Source organism: Hemicordylus capensis, chromosome 5, assembly GCF_027244095.1.
Source record: "Hemicordylus capensis ecotype Gifberg chromosome 5, rHemCap1.1.pri, whole genome shotgun sequence".
Classification (NCBI taxonomy): domain Eukaryota; kingdom Metazoa; phylum Chordata; class Lepidosauria; order Squamata; family Cordylidae; genus Hemicordylus; species Hemicordylus capensis.
The window spans coordinates 242,048,672-242,063,600 of record NC_069661.1 but is presented as its reverse complement, the minus strand read 5'-3'; positions in this window follow the sequence as shown (position 1 = coordinate 242,063,600).

The window sequence follows — 14,929 nt, the reverse complement described above, 5'->3', positions numbered from 1 at the left end:
AGTTCCACCAGGGTCAGTTCAGCTTGAACTCAGACTGGCAACCCCTTTTTGGCGGTGGCGGTCCAGTTTGAATTTGAAATGGTTGTACCCGCCCAGTTCTATTAGAACTCGTTTCAAATAGAACTGGTTCTGCACATCCCTACCACCAATGCATGAGGACTCACACGTCGTCCACTGCATGCACACTTCTTTTTATTGCATGTGAGTCAGAATGTCAGCCGCTGTCTCTAGATGGGGTACCCAGATCCTGCAAGATACTTTTAGATTTGCTGGAGAAAATCAGAAGCAGCGTTAGGACAGAACAGTACAAAACACAACACAAGAAACTTTCTGAGTGCATTGCTGTTCAGAAAGACAAGAGTACACTTCAGTGGCAGGATGATGGGTTATCCAGTATCCTTTTTTCTAGGGCCAGAATCAGATATTTTCTGGGACAACCAGCTAGAAAACACAGAAGGAATGTGATTCAAACTTTCTTCTTCATGTTGCCTTATTGTCACTGTTAACACCAACAATTGTGTAGTCTTTTAAAAACCAGAGTGTGCCATATTGTATGAGGAATTAAGTTGTTGGCAAAACAAAGCACTTGACAGCCTGAATGTTTTATTAAGGAACGGAAGCTTTTAAGTTCCGACGAAAGCCTTTCCCCCCTTTCCAATGTGCATCTTTAGATTAAAAACACCCACTTGATCCAAGAGACACTAGCCAAGGAGATGGAGAATGGCTATTCATCTGGAGTCTATTTTTTAATAATTTAGGTGGATTCAGCTATTAGAATAATAATTCAGCTATTATTCAATAATTCAGGGATGGATTGTTAAATGGGTTGTTTTTTATGCTGTCAATTCACCCGGAGGGTAAATAGTCCACATTGTGCATACATAAAACACAATCATGAAATGTGTTTTTGGAGTCTGTTGTTCAAAAACTGGGTGGGGGTGGTACAGAGGCAGATTATTCCTAGCAGGTCCGGGGGGTGGGGTGGGAGGAGGAAGAATTCTTGAGACGTCACACCCATAGAACATGGATAGAAAGAAGTTTTTCGCTCAGTCTCACAAGAGAGGGAGTCTCGATGGAGATTTTTTAGGGTTTAGGCCAATTCTCTGAGCATAATTGGATAAATCTATTCTTGAATACAAAACTCTTTGTTAGATGGGGAGAGCTCCAGGATGACTTTTTGCTCCCATGGAGACGGTGGTTGACAAACCCAATTGTCTCTGCCCCTGACCACCAATGTGTAGATCAGGGACAAGCAAATTAAGGGGCTCTGCCTTACTGGTAAAAGGAGAAAGGAAAGGAAAGGAAAGGAAAGGAAAGGAAAGGAAAGGAAAGGAAAGGAAAGGAAAGGAAAGGAAAGGAGGGAAACCCCTGCTCTAGAGTCGGTGCTTATGGGAAAGGGCTATATTTACCTATCTTTCAGCTTTGCCCTGTGTTGGAGTAAAGAGATGGGAGATCCACTTGGCAAGGGGGACTATTGGCAGCAAGTCTCTTGGCTTGTGAGGAATTGAGGGGCCCCAAAGTTAGTGATTTCATCTCAGACATTCTCAGGCTTGGGAATGTCTAGGACTCATCCATGGAATGTGCACTCTGTCTGGGCTTGCAGTGGATGGATGGTCAAAGTAACAAGAATTAGGGTGACCTCAATTCCTGGGAACAGTGGCTTGGAAGTAAATCCAAATGGGGGTTGACTGCTTGGCTCAATGAAACAATGAGCTGGGTCTCACGATCAGTGAGACCTGGTTATTGTGAGTGCACGGAGCTAAACCCGCTCTCCCTGCACACGAGCAGGGAGGGAGCCCTGGGCAGCCAGATTGGCTTCCCTCACGATTGTGGGCTCCGTGACAGAGCCAAAGGGGGCTCAGGGGAGCGGGGGCCAATTGGCCCCCGGAAACTCCAGCATGCCCTGCGCGTGCACGCAGGGCATGCTGGTGAGACCCCTGCAGCTGGGAGGCGGCTTTTCGCTTCCCCTCCGGGGGTCTCCTCATGATTAACCATGGCACGGAGCTGCACTGCGGCTACTCAAGATCAGTACGCTCAGGTTTGCGGAGCACTCACTCTGCAAACCCAGGATAAGGGGACGGCCACAAAAGAGGGCTAGCCGCTTGTAAGCCACCAGGCTCGCCTGCGAGCCCGGTGGTTTACACGATCAGCAAAAATCAGGCTAGGCTCTCCGAGCCTGATTTTTGCTGATCGTGAGAATAGCCCCAATGTATAGAAGTTACTTCACAGGCACTGAACAATGTACTAGTTTTGGGAGGGAGGGTTATGTCCTAAAGACTGAGCTTTGTGAGTGGTTGGACTGAACACCCTCCAGTGCCTTCGAAAATGTGATTCCTTATCTGTGCGGTGACTAAGCTTTGGATTCACATAAGCTGAATTGCCTAAGGACAGAGCTCATGATGGGTGTGAGGCTCACCTTCCAAAGCTGATGTAATTATGATGTTGTAATCTTTGGGGCTAGTTTAATCAGTAGTAGGAAACAGATTTTTATACTTGGATGGAGAGATCGCTCTGTAGAGAAATTTTTAATTCTCTGATGGAGGTTTTTTAGTATACACATATTATGAGGAGAGCTGGTCTTGTAGTAGCAAGCATGGATTGTCTCCTTTGCTAAGGAGAATCTGCCGATTTGCATTTGGATGGGAGACTACATGTGAGTGCTGTAAGATAGTCATCATAGCTCATTGGAGGAACATCTGAATGCTTGCATGCAGAAGGTTACAGGTTCACTCTCTGGCTTCTTCAGGTAGGGCTGGGAGAGACTCCTGTTTCTATCCTTGGAGAGCTGCTGCCTGTCTGTGTAGCACTAGATGAATTAGATTTTGCTGGCCAACTGACCGCAACAATAAAGATTTGATTTGATTTGAGATTAATTAGATGGACTTATTGTAGGGGTGTGCCAAACCAGTTCAACTGGTTCAACTGCAAACCAGACCGGCCCCAAAAATATAGTTGGTCCGCAATCAAACCAAATCTGACCTGGTTCAATCTGAACCAGTTCTATGGTTCAAATGTTTCTGGAAGCCACCATTTTGTCTGGTGTGTTTACTAGTTTTCTCCTTTGCTGACTGGTTTTCTGCCATTGCCTTCTGGTTGACTTGTGATTTCCTCTGCTCTGGTTGGCTTGCTGTCATGCAAAATCAAGTATTGTCAGGGCAACTCTGGCCCCATTGGATGGAGGGGAGGGGAGCAAAAAAGAGGGAGTTTCAAAGTATATTAAATCTCAAACAAGTCCCAACCCTAACTTAGGGTTGACCTAATGACCCAGAAACAAATTCAAAGATCCCTTAAAAATTGCCTGATTGCCCAATTGTTCTGTGGGTTGGGTGCTAAGTAGCACCCATCATGCCCTACTGCCCAACCCTCTTTGGTGTCCTTAGGCACTATCCCTGGGGAATAATGGCCTGATTTCTGTCCCCATTATCCCCTATAGGTGCACCAGTTCAAATTGGTTCAAAGTAGTTTGATGAACAAACCAGACCAGCCGGGTGATTCTATTGAAGCATTTTTAAAACTGGCGGTCTAGTTCTAATTTGGTTCGATTTCAAACTGAACCACGGAAACCAGTTCTGCGCACATCCCTAACCAATGGTCTGACTTGTTATAAGGCAGCTTCCTATATTTCCATACACATATTATTATGTATTAGACTTTTGTGCTTTTTCTAGGGTCCTCCCAGGTAATCTGATTTACTCTGAGACCTGTCCAGCCCTTTTGTTATTCAGATTCAGTGTGGGAGAGGGACAGCGCTGCTGAGCCTTCTCTCACCTTTCATTGTCAAATGTGTTGTTCTGTTTGGTCTCTGGTAATCTCAATGTGGAGCTGAGAAAGTCCTGTATCTGCCTGGGACACCCATAAGCAAACAACTCTGAGCTGAAAAGACAGGTTACTCCTAACCGTTAGCAATAACTTTGACTCTGAAGTTCTTGCTTGCAGACCTTTGTTAATCTGATGGAGCTTTAAATTGCCTAAACGTCATCTTAACAATTGACACAAGCTTTTGTTATACTTGTATACTCAAAGAAAACATGCAGTATCTCTATTAGCTGACATGATGCACAGTTCTTGGGGTCATGGAGCGTCTTGAAGAACCACTGCGGCAGAGATGGAAGCAGTGGTGACAGGAGAGAGTGGACAGTAGCACTAGAAGTGTTACTGTATTTTTTGTTCCAGAAGTGTGGTGACACTTCTTGTCCCACCCCATATCTCTCCAGTCTCACCTCTGCTTCTGCCTCTGCAGCAGCCCTACCACCTATTCGTCACTAGTTTTCTATTTTTGAATACGTGACTCTCTGAGCCCATTCTCACAACCAGTAGGGATGTGCACGGAACCGGCTGGCCTGGTCCGGTTCGAGGCCCCAGATGACCAGCCCTACCTGAGCTAGCCCTGTCCTTCCCAGGGTAGAGCAGGTTGTTAGGGATGTGTAAACAGGTTCAACATTGAACAGGTTCGATGTCAAACCAGTTCAGCCTCGAACTGTCGAACCGAACTGATTCAATGTCGAACCTGTTGACGTCAATGTTGAACCTGTTTGCACACCCCTAACAACCAGCTCTATCCTGGGAAGGAGAGAGCTAGCCCAGGTAGGGCTGGTCATCTGGGGCCCCAGGATTGCTCCCAATCCTGCTGCTCCTCCCCTGGGTAGCCCTGATTGGCTACCCAGCTTCAAAGTGAAGTAGAAGGATCAGCGCACGCCTCCTACCTCACTTTCTGGTCATCTGGGGCTCCTAGGCTTCTGGCAGTCATCTTTATTATAGAGTCAAGGGGAAGGAGCAGCCCGGCAGCATGGAGATCCCCCAGTGCACCGTGCTGCTTGCGCAGTACATTGTGGAATGTCTGGTGGGCCCAGCTTGCTTCCCCCTTCCCAATCACTGCTGGGCTTGCTGTCACGCCGCTCATGTGGACATGCAGGTGGAGAAGCCCTAATGGGCAAATGATCATCTGGGGGAAGGTAGCTGGGCTCCTACGAACAACCTCTCTGTTTCACAAAGGCTGTTTTGTTCATTGGCAAAATCAGAAATTTCAACTTCCCTTTGTTCTATGCTGGATATCTGTGAATTATGGCTTGAAATACTGTGCAGATACACCTACGGTGATGCATAAGCTAAATTCGGCTTGTTATTTATTTAGTGTATTTATCTCTCTTAAGTAAACTACAAGTTTGTCAGGATTTCCTACTGAAAATCCTCATCATATCATGAGTATAATTGTCTTTTTATTGCTGTAGACATCTGCTATCACTTTCAACCCAACATAAGAATAGTTTATTTTTCCTCCCAAGGCAATGAAACAAAGTACTTCTTTTTAATTAAAAACACAGCCGCACCTGAAGTTAACTGGAATGGATAGGTGGGCTCAGTCCAGTTTAGAAAAGTTAAGCAAGAAAACAAAATGCATGAAGTTTAGGCTTTTCATTTTTTAAAAATGCCATGCATTTTCCATATAAAGACTACGCGGAAAGTTGCATGATTTCTCTTCCTTCTTTTTCTTTATTTTTTCTTCCTTCTTTTTCTTTATTTACTTACTTACTACATTTATATGCTGCTCTTCCACTAAGTACAAAAGTACTGTACAAAGTCATGTCTGTCCTCACAACAAGCATGTGAGGGAGGTTAAGCTGAGAAAAAAGTGACTGGTTCAGAGTGAGTTTCATGGCTGAATGGGGATTTGAAATCAGGCCTCCCCGGGCTTAGTCCACCTTAACCACTACACCACACTAACTCTTTTATTCTTTGGGCAAAATCCAAAGTGCTGGTTATCACCTATAAAGCACTGAATGGTTGGGGGTCTGAGGTATTTAAGAGAACGCCTTAGGAACATAGGCGCATAGGAAGCTGCCATATGCTGAGCCAGACCATTGATCTATCTAGCTCAGTATTGTCTTCACAGACTGGCAGTGGCTTCTCCAAGGCTGCAGGCAGGAATCTCTCTCAGCCCTATCTTGGAGAAGCCAGGGAGGGAACTTGGAACCTAGATGCTCTTCTCAGAGCAGCTCCATCCCTTAAGAGGAATATCTGACACATGTAGTCTCCCATTCATATGCAACCAGGGCAGACCCTGCTTAGCTAAGAGGACAAGTCATGCTTGCTACCACAAGACTAGCTCTCCACCTTCTTCTTCATCAACCCCGCCACCTATTAAGATCATCTGGGAAGGTCTGGTTGCGTTTGCCACCAGCTCAACTCAAAACCGGGCTTTTTTTAGAGTTGCCCCAGGACTCAGGAACATGCTTCCTAATGAAATTAGTTTCCCCTTCTCTGAATGTGTTTTAGAAAGACCTGAAAACATACCTGTTAAGCAGGCTTTTAGCTTATAGTTTTAAAACATTGGGGTTTAGAGTTTTTATTTGTATTTTAAATTGTTTTAATCCTTGTTAATGTTTTAATGGTTGTTTTTAGATTGTGAACCATCCAGGGACTTCTGTATGGAGGCCGTATAGAAATGTACTAAATAAATAAACCCTAACTTTGAGCAATCCATTAGTCAAATATGGGTCCAGCGTACTTGTCATGAACCCAGCTGCCTATTAAGATCATCTGGGGAAGTCTGGTTATGGTTGCCATCGGCTTGTTTGGTGGTGACTTGGGACTGGGCCTTCTCTGTGGCTGTCACAGGGCTTTGGAATATGCTCCCTGTTGAAATAAGAGAAAGGCCCTCAACACACCTATTTTCTCAGGCTTTTAACTGAAATTAACTGTAAGTTGTTTGTTTGTTTCTTATGAAATTGTTTTTACTTTTTAGTTTGTGAAATTGTTTTAATTGTGTTTTATATTTGTTGTTTTAAATTGTAGAGATACACATTCCAGGTGGTATATACATATGATAAACAAACAAACAAACAAACAAACAAACAAATAAAATATGTTGGCATTTCCCTTTTGCAGTAGTTCCTGGCAGCTGACTGCCATGTTTTTAATAGAGAGCTGCAGCTACAAGGGCTTCTAGTTGTAAATGTGCTGCTCTGCAAACACCCCATATGGTCCATTCCTCAAAATGGCTTCAATAGAGCTGAACCCACCTCCTGTCCCCATGTGGCCAATCAGAGGGTGGATGCTGACATCATAAGGTCTCCTTCTCCTGGCAGTGTGAGGCATGCCAGGAAAGTTCTCTCAATCCAGGGAGGATCTTCTCTGTTTCAAGCTCCTGGTTTCCATAATCATCTGGGTGTGGAGGTTCTGTCTGGAACAGACCACCCACATATAATCATGTGAAAGATCTCAACATGTTGCTACCAGTTTAATGAAGTTATTGGAACAGGCTAATAAACATCCAGTCTATAGATAATATATCTATTCAACTGTGGTAGGCAGTTCTTCTACATGGCATTATTTACTTGATATATATTTGTCTCTGTCAAACTGCCAAGCTACTCAAGTTAAGAGAACTATAAGATACTCATGTCTGTATAATTCTGCTGCAGTCACTAATTGAGGGCCATTCCCACACTGTTATAAATGCAGCTCTGCATGGTGGAAACAGAGTAGATTCTTATGTTCTGTTTCATCTCATGTATACATAGGAGATGTCAGGGCCATAGGAAGATGATGAACACCAATCCATACTTAAAGTATATGTTAGAGTACCAGATTCCTTTGCATCAGTTGTGAAAAAGAAAGTGCAGAAGCTAATTGATTTGGGTACAAATAGATTTGTACCCAACTCTAGCTGATTCGGGAGATTTGGAGACAGAACAAATCACACCTGTGGTCCATTGGCTAGATTCGGGTCCAAATCTAATTGCGCCAGATTCTATTTGAATTGATTCTAGATTCAGATTCCTCCTATTAATTTCCCCAGATTTCCAGCTTTCATTTAAAAAGAAAAGAAAAAAGCAAAGCTCCAGCCCTTGTAGAAGTGGAGTTATGGAGGAAAATGTGAGGTCACTAGTTTTCATGTGATCCGGATTCTTTGGTGTATAGTAACTTTCCCTCAATGAATCTCTATGAGGATTCATTTCCCACCTTCATTTCCTCTATTCATTTTGACTGTCTTTGGACAGTTCCAATTGTCAACTGCCATGTGCCAACTACACCCCCCCTCCCACCCACAAGGCACTGGGGTATTACTCAGTTTATTTTCTAGGAATTTTTTCAAGTGTTTGGACACTTTGGTGATGAATAACTTTTCCTTGTAATGAATACTTATGAGGATTCATTATACACCAAAGAGTATAAACACCTCAAAAATTCCTAAAATATAAACTGAATACCCAGTGGCTTGCGGGTTGCGGAGGGTAGTTGGCACATGGGATGTCACTAATTCCCCACCCCCATCCACAAAGCAGTGGGGTCAAAACAGAATAAATGAAGGTGTGTAATGAAGACACCAAAGAATATAAGCACTTCAAACATTCCTAAAAAATAAACTGAGTACCCAATATGTGTTTTTGTGTGTGGGGGGGGGGTGTAGTTGACACATGGCAGTTGACAGTCGGCACTGTCCAATGACAGTCAAAATGAACAGAAGAAATGAAGATGTATAATGAATCCTCATAGGGATTCGTTATGAGGAAAAGTTATTATACACCAAAGAATCCAAACACTTGAAAAATAGTGACTGCACATTTTGCTCCATAACTCCACTTCTCCACATCATTTAGCCCTGGCAAGGAGAGAATGCAGCAGCACGGGTCCCTTGGCCTGTTTTCTGGTTTGGGAGCAAGTAATGCCTGGCTCCATCATTGCCCCTTGAGAGCTGCATCTGTGAAAGTCCCAAGTTCCTCTCCCACAGCTGGAACTTACAATAGTTTCTGTCTTTCAGAATGGCTGCCCGGCATGATTTTTCACCTCTGAAGGTGGGAAGGGGGGAGGGAAGGCAGTGAGTTAAATCAAGGGGAGGGTGAGACATACTGAGAATACTGCAAAGTTCCCCTGGTGTGGTCCAGTGTTCAAGGGTCTGGATACACACACAATTCAATCAGCTTGCTTTTGCTGGATCTCAGATGAGCAAAGGCAGACGTACTTGGTTGCCTTGCCTGCCCTGCCTTACTGGGACTTGAGGTCTGGTCTGGTGTTGTGGTGAAATCTCTGTCTTTTGTTGATTTTGAGTGCCAGATTGGCTGCATGGCATGTGTCTGTCCTCATAGCACACTGTGGACTGTGGTCTGGTGGTCTGACTCTGTGCATTCTGCATTCTACATGTACGTACAGAGTCAGGGCCACCTGGTGGGCCACTGCGTGAAACAGGATGCTGGACTCGATAGGCACGGGGCCTGACCCAGCAGGGCTGTTCTTATGTTCATCTGTCCAAAGGGTGCTGCTGCTGCTGCTATGAAATAATGGTGTGTGTCTGGAGAGCAACTTGTGGCAATGATGCATCAGTGGGCAGGGCGCCTTGCACAGTGTGGCTGGCACAGAATCTGGGTCAGTTGTTGTTGGGGTGTGTGTGTGGTCTGTTTTGTGCTGTCTTCTGTGGGAGAATCCCTTTTTTGAAATGTGTGTGTGGACTTTTAACTTGTGTGTGCAGTGCTGTTTCTGGTTCTGCCATAGGGAATAATGCTCTAAAACAGACATTAACATTCGGACAAGACAAGAATATATGACTACACATATGATCATATCGAGTTTATAAGTCTGAGAAGAAATAACTTTAATTTTGATGTGAATTATGTCAAAAAAATTATCAGACCAGGGCTCGGTACAGAGAACAACCACATAATGGTTACAGGCAGCATTCAATGCTTCTGTTACTGTGAGCAATACAATGAGGAGGGGGGTGAGTGTTGCACCAGGGTGGGACTTCCAATCCATTTTTTAATGCCATTGGGCCTCATGAGACTGACATAATTTAGGGCCTCAGCCTGGCCAAATTCAGACATAATAGGAAACCAGAGATCAATTCACCCCCAGTTTCTGAGGCTGCATGTCCGAATTCAGGAAACCAATGTTTTAAGGGTGAAAAGGGACCCATGGTTTTGTTCCCCAAACTCCACTCTGAACCTTCGGTCAGAGCGGAGTTTCACTGCCCTTAAGTCTGGTTTTGCAGCAGTAGCATTAGATCTGAATGCTAATGCTGGCACTGCAGTTTTGGGCCCATGGAACTGGAGATGAGGGAGGAAACTCCTCCCTCGCTCTTGTCGGATTGGCTGTGCAGGATGTCTTCTCTCAAGAACGAAGCCCACACAGCCAACTCCCGCACCCCTCCAAAGTCTCGCTGACTGCCGAGAGACAGCTCTCCTGAACATCCAAATTCAGATGGGACAGCTGGGGGAGCGGGGTGTGGAGCCATGGGTCCATTCAGCCATGTCTCAATCCAGTCCTAAATCTGGAGATATTGAATGCACATAGATCAGAGAAGGAAGCTCTGCTCCAGTCTTCTGTGCAAATCCTGAATGCCTGAAAAGGGCCCACACACATGGGGGCCGTACAAATGGGGCTCCTTTCAGGTCTTTGGATGAATGAAGGTGGATAGAGGCGGGCCTTCCTCTCCCAATATATGTCTGAGCCCATGAACAGGGCTACTGTGAACCCAGATTGGTTGTGATCATGCAATGAAGGAGGAAAACAAAGTCCTATCAAGTTTTTAATGAAGTGCCACAGCAACATTTCAGGGGGAAGATGGCTCTGAACAAGCGTAGGAAGATGTGCAAAAAAAGGGGGGGGGGTGGATTGGGGAAACCTTCTTGACCTCCTCAGAAATATTCATATGTTTTTAAAAAAATGGTACAGCCCTAGTGGTGCAGGCTTGCTTTGTGCAAGTTTGCTTTGATAGAGGACTGGAGGGAGTCAGATAAAAGCATTTGACAAAGGTAGAGTATCAGATCCTGGTGGGTAGCTCAAAAATGCCTCGAAGAAGAAATAAGGATTAAAAATAAATCAGAAGAGATGCAGAGGATATTCTGCCTTAGCCCGCTACCTGAAGACAACTAAATAACCATAATACGTAGATTTATATAATACTGTAAAGTGTCCAAATAAGTTTAATAGCTTGGAACTTTCATCCCCCCACCCCTGCCCACACACACCAGAGATTAATAGCTGCCACTAAAAAGAAAGCAGCAGCCCAAGACAGAAAGGACTTTCACATGATCATCTGGGGGTGGTTTGGGGGAGGGAAAAGTCCCTACCCCATTTCTGTCAGACAAGCTGAGCCTCTGTTTGGATCTGCTAACTCACCCTACTCAGAAACATGGTAGCCCTGGGCTCCAGTATTGCCTTAGGGAGCTGGGTCTTCCAAGGCTTGAAAGAGATATCCCAGAATGCATTGCGCTCCCAGTAGAGAACAGCCATCAGTACACCATCAGCTCTTCTCTGACTGGTCCCTCTAGTCATAGAACTCTCAGACAAACATGGCTGCCTGCTGCCAGGCACTGCTCAAAATGGGGATTTCAACACACGATTGGCAGATTAAGGCAGGGCAGCTGCTATTTATGTCCTACCTCAGTATAAATCAAGGTTAAAAAGTGGGGCTACCCACATTTGAATGGGCTGGGTAGGCAGGCATCCCATGAGTTCTCATGAGAAGAAAAAGCTGGTTTGTTGCCTCCTACCTTTTACATAAGAACAGCCCCACTGGATCAGGCCCAAGGCCCCTCTAGTCCAGCATCCTGTTTCACACAGTGGTCCACCAGATGCCGCTTGGAAGCCCACAGGCAGGAGCTGAGGGCATGCCCTCTCTCCTGCTGTTACTCCCCTGCAACTGGTACCCTGCGTCTGAGGCAGGAAGTGGCCTATAGCCCTGAGCCCAGTACCTTTTGGTTCTTGGTCATGTGAAAGACCCTAAAGAATCACCATATAAGGATTTTAAATGATGAGAACCTGCAATGGGCTTAAAACTATGTACTGGGGGGCTTTTTAGAATATTAGGGATTTCTGTGGAAGATGACAATGGTGGAAAATGCCTTGAAAAACAACTTGTGTGCCACCACTAACTTCTCCCTGCGATGCACAGCAACATGGGAATGTTGAATGTGTTCTGGAGTGTACTCTCATTTCACATGGTAAGTGATGGTAAACCCCAACAGTCTGAGCCATTGAACAGTCTTCAGAAATTATCCCAGAATCCTTTGGAATAAGGAGGAGTTCCATGGCAGAAGTGCAGGGATCCTCTGGTGGATGAGTTTATGTGGACAAGTTTCCCTGAAGGCAGAAAGTTTGAAAGCTGCCGTTGTGCTTTAATCAAACATATGCTCAGAGATAAATGGATTGTAAGAATGATTTTTATCTGTCACAGTGAGATATATTTGACAGCTAGCTGGGAGCCACAATCATGTTCTACATAGCAAATGTACCCGAAGTATTTACTTTGCTAATAGATCCAAGAATTCAAGGCAATGAATACTGAGCATCATGAAAATACTAGGAATACCTTGATTTGGGGGAACACTTTGAAAAACACGTATTGAGAAAAATTAAGGCAATAAAATAATGTGCCACACTCTGTACTTCCTAACGCTCCCTAAATCCAGCAGTTGCCATAATCAGGATATATAGACCGCCTTCGAACATCATGGGAAACCTGAGGGAAACCCACCTCAGGTTGGCCCTCTGTAACGTCCAAATAATCAGAACCACGGTTCCTGGACCCAACCACGGTTCCGATTCTTCTCCTAAACCTCAGAACGAACACTCAGTTTTTAGTGTGTTACACTTACCAAACTGAGGGTCATGAGTGGCCACTGTCTCGTCTGGTCTGGGCAACTTGCTCAAACTGGAGTTAAGGAAGGCAACTCCTCCCACCCTATAAAACCCATTGGCTGGTGCCGCTTTCCTTCAAGGGCCAGGGAAAGCCCACACAGCCAGTTCTGCCCCTGTTATGTTCTCGCAGACTGCAGTTCCTGATCATCTGGGAGACTGCCGGGGGCCTGGGAGGCAAACTGTCGGTCCGTTGGATGTACACGTACATCCAAAGGTGGCCACCTTTCAGAAATGAATGGAAAGTTGCAAACTGTGCAAAGTTGCAAACGGAAAGTTGCAAACGGAAAGTTGCAAACTAAACTTTGTATAGAATTAAAGAATTAAACAAATGAACAATTGAATCCTAATGTGTCGGTTATACTTCAGAGACAAGAAATTCAGTACTCCAAAATCCAGTTTGAAATTCAGACAAGGAGCTGAAATGACAGAACCATTCATGTCCAGGCAATGGCAGATGTTAAGGTTGTTCAAATGACAGAAATCCCTGGTGGCTAGGAAGGGCTGGCACGGGAGGGGAGGAAGGAGTATACCTACTTTCCCTCACATAACCAAGGCAATCCTGGCACCATGCCACAAGCAACACCAATTCCTGGAGGCTGGGGAAACACTGCCGGGCCTCCAGAAATCCCACAATGCACCAGTGCACCATGTTCCTCTTGTGGTGCTGCTGATCCTGCAACCCTGGTAGGGCTGCACAAGCTTGGATGGCTCTGCTTGTATGAACAGCCTCACTGTTGACCACAACTTGCAACAGCTGCAATGAATGTTTGGTTGGGGATGCTGGGAGCTGTAGTCAACAACATCTGAGAGTCCATGCTAAAGGGAATACTGTTCAAGTCAAGAGAACGTTTTTGAAAGTGCCTTCATGTCCATGGCTAATACCACAGATATTCAGAAAAATCTGTGGTAGGTTCCTATAACTTTGGAAAGACTTTAAGTAATGCTTCTGTTTAAACTAATTCCAAAGCTCTAGGAACCTGAGTGGTACAAAGAAGCCAATACAGGCATCTTGTAGGTCCAGCTTCATTTGCATGGAAGCAAAGTCACAGCAAAAGTAATTGCACATTTAATTAAAACTGATTATCTGCTCCCACCTAAGTGAAACTAAGCAATTATCAGAAGCTGCACCCAAGACAGACCAATATTAATGAAGCATTTGCAAAAGTTGCATTATATTCCTTTTATTTTGCTTTAATAAAATGGTTTCAGGCCTGCTGAATTACCTCATTTGTGGAGTGCCGTGAGAGAACATATGCTCACGCGCTGCCAAGTTTCACTGAGGGGACCACCTCAGCTTGTCAAAAGTGGCACATGGCACCCATGAGGACATATCGTTATGCATAAAGCTTGCATATCAAAGAGAAGAGGCAATTTTCCTCTTTTGCATTGTGCAGTCTTGACTCTTCCTTGGATATTAGCTCTCTCTCTTGCTCTCTCTCTCACACGCACAGTCCAGTCCAATGGGTCAGATGTAGCTAGTCTAAGCAGGGTCTTAGCTCAGCTACGCAACCTGTGTGAGGTCATGGGGAGTTGTCACACAGTGGTCGAATTGACATGTAATATGGACCCACAGATCCGATGGATCTGCGATGCCACAGCCCCCTCCCGCCACTCACCCGCCAGTGTTCGGATGTTCGGGAGAGCATCCTCTCTGCAGTCAGTGAGACTGTCAGTGCAGTCAGTGCGACTGCAGAGAGGCAGGGGAGCTGCCTGTGTGGACTCCCTTCTTGCTTGAATGACAGCCCGCACTGCCCAGCAGGGAGGGAGAGAGGGAAGAACTTCCTCTCTCCAGTATGCTCCGTCAAATGCAGCCTCTAGTGGTGCATTCAGATGAAAAGGAGGCTCTCTAGACCCTCGGTTTGGAGCAGTGAACCTCACTACAAATGAAAAGTTCAAACTGGAGTCTTGGCAGTGTGACTTCAGGTCACACTGCCAACAGGACTGGAGTTGGCTGGGTTAGGACGTAACGGTAAGGAAACCACGGATCCCTCCAACTCCAGTCCCCCGTTACGTGCAAATGCGGCCAATTCCTCTCTTGCCATGAACTCTCCTTACTATCAGGAGTGGCGGACATCCAGATGAATATTGCACTGGTGCAATGAATAAAGGTGCACCCACGCAAGGAAATTGCGTAGCTGATATGAGGCTCAGGATTGCCGAGTCTCTTGCAAGAGTTGCACTTGTGCAACAAGGATACTGGATAGCCTTGCATCATGTGCACCCTGCTCCCTGTTGCTCAAGTGCAGGCCTGCTCAACTTTGGCCCTCCTGCAGATGTCGGCCTACAACTCCCA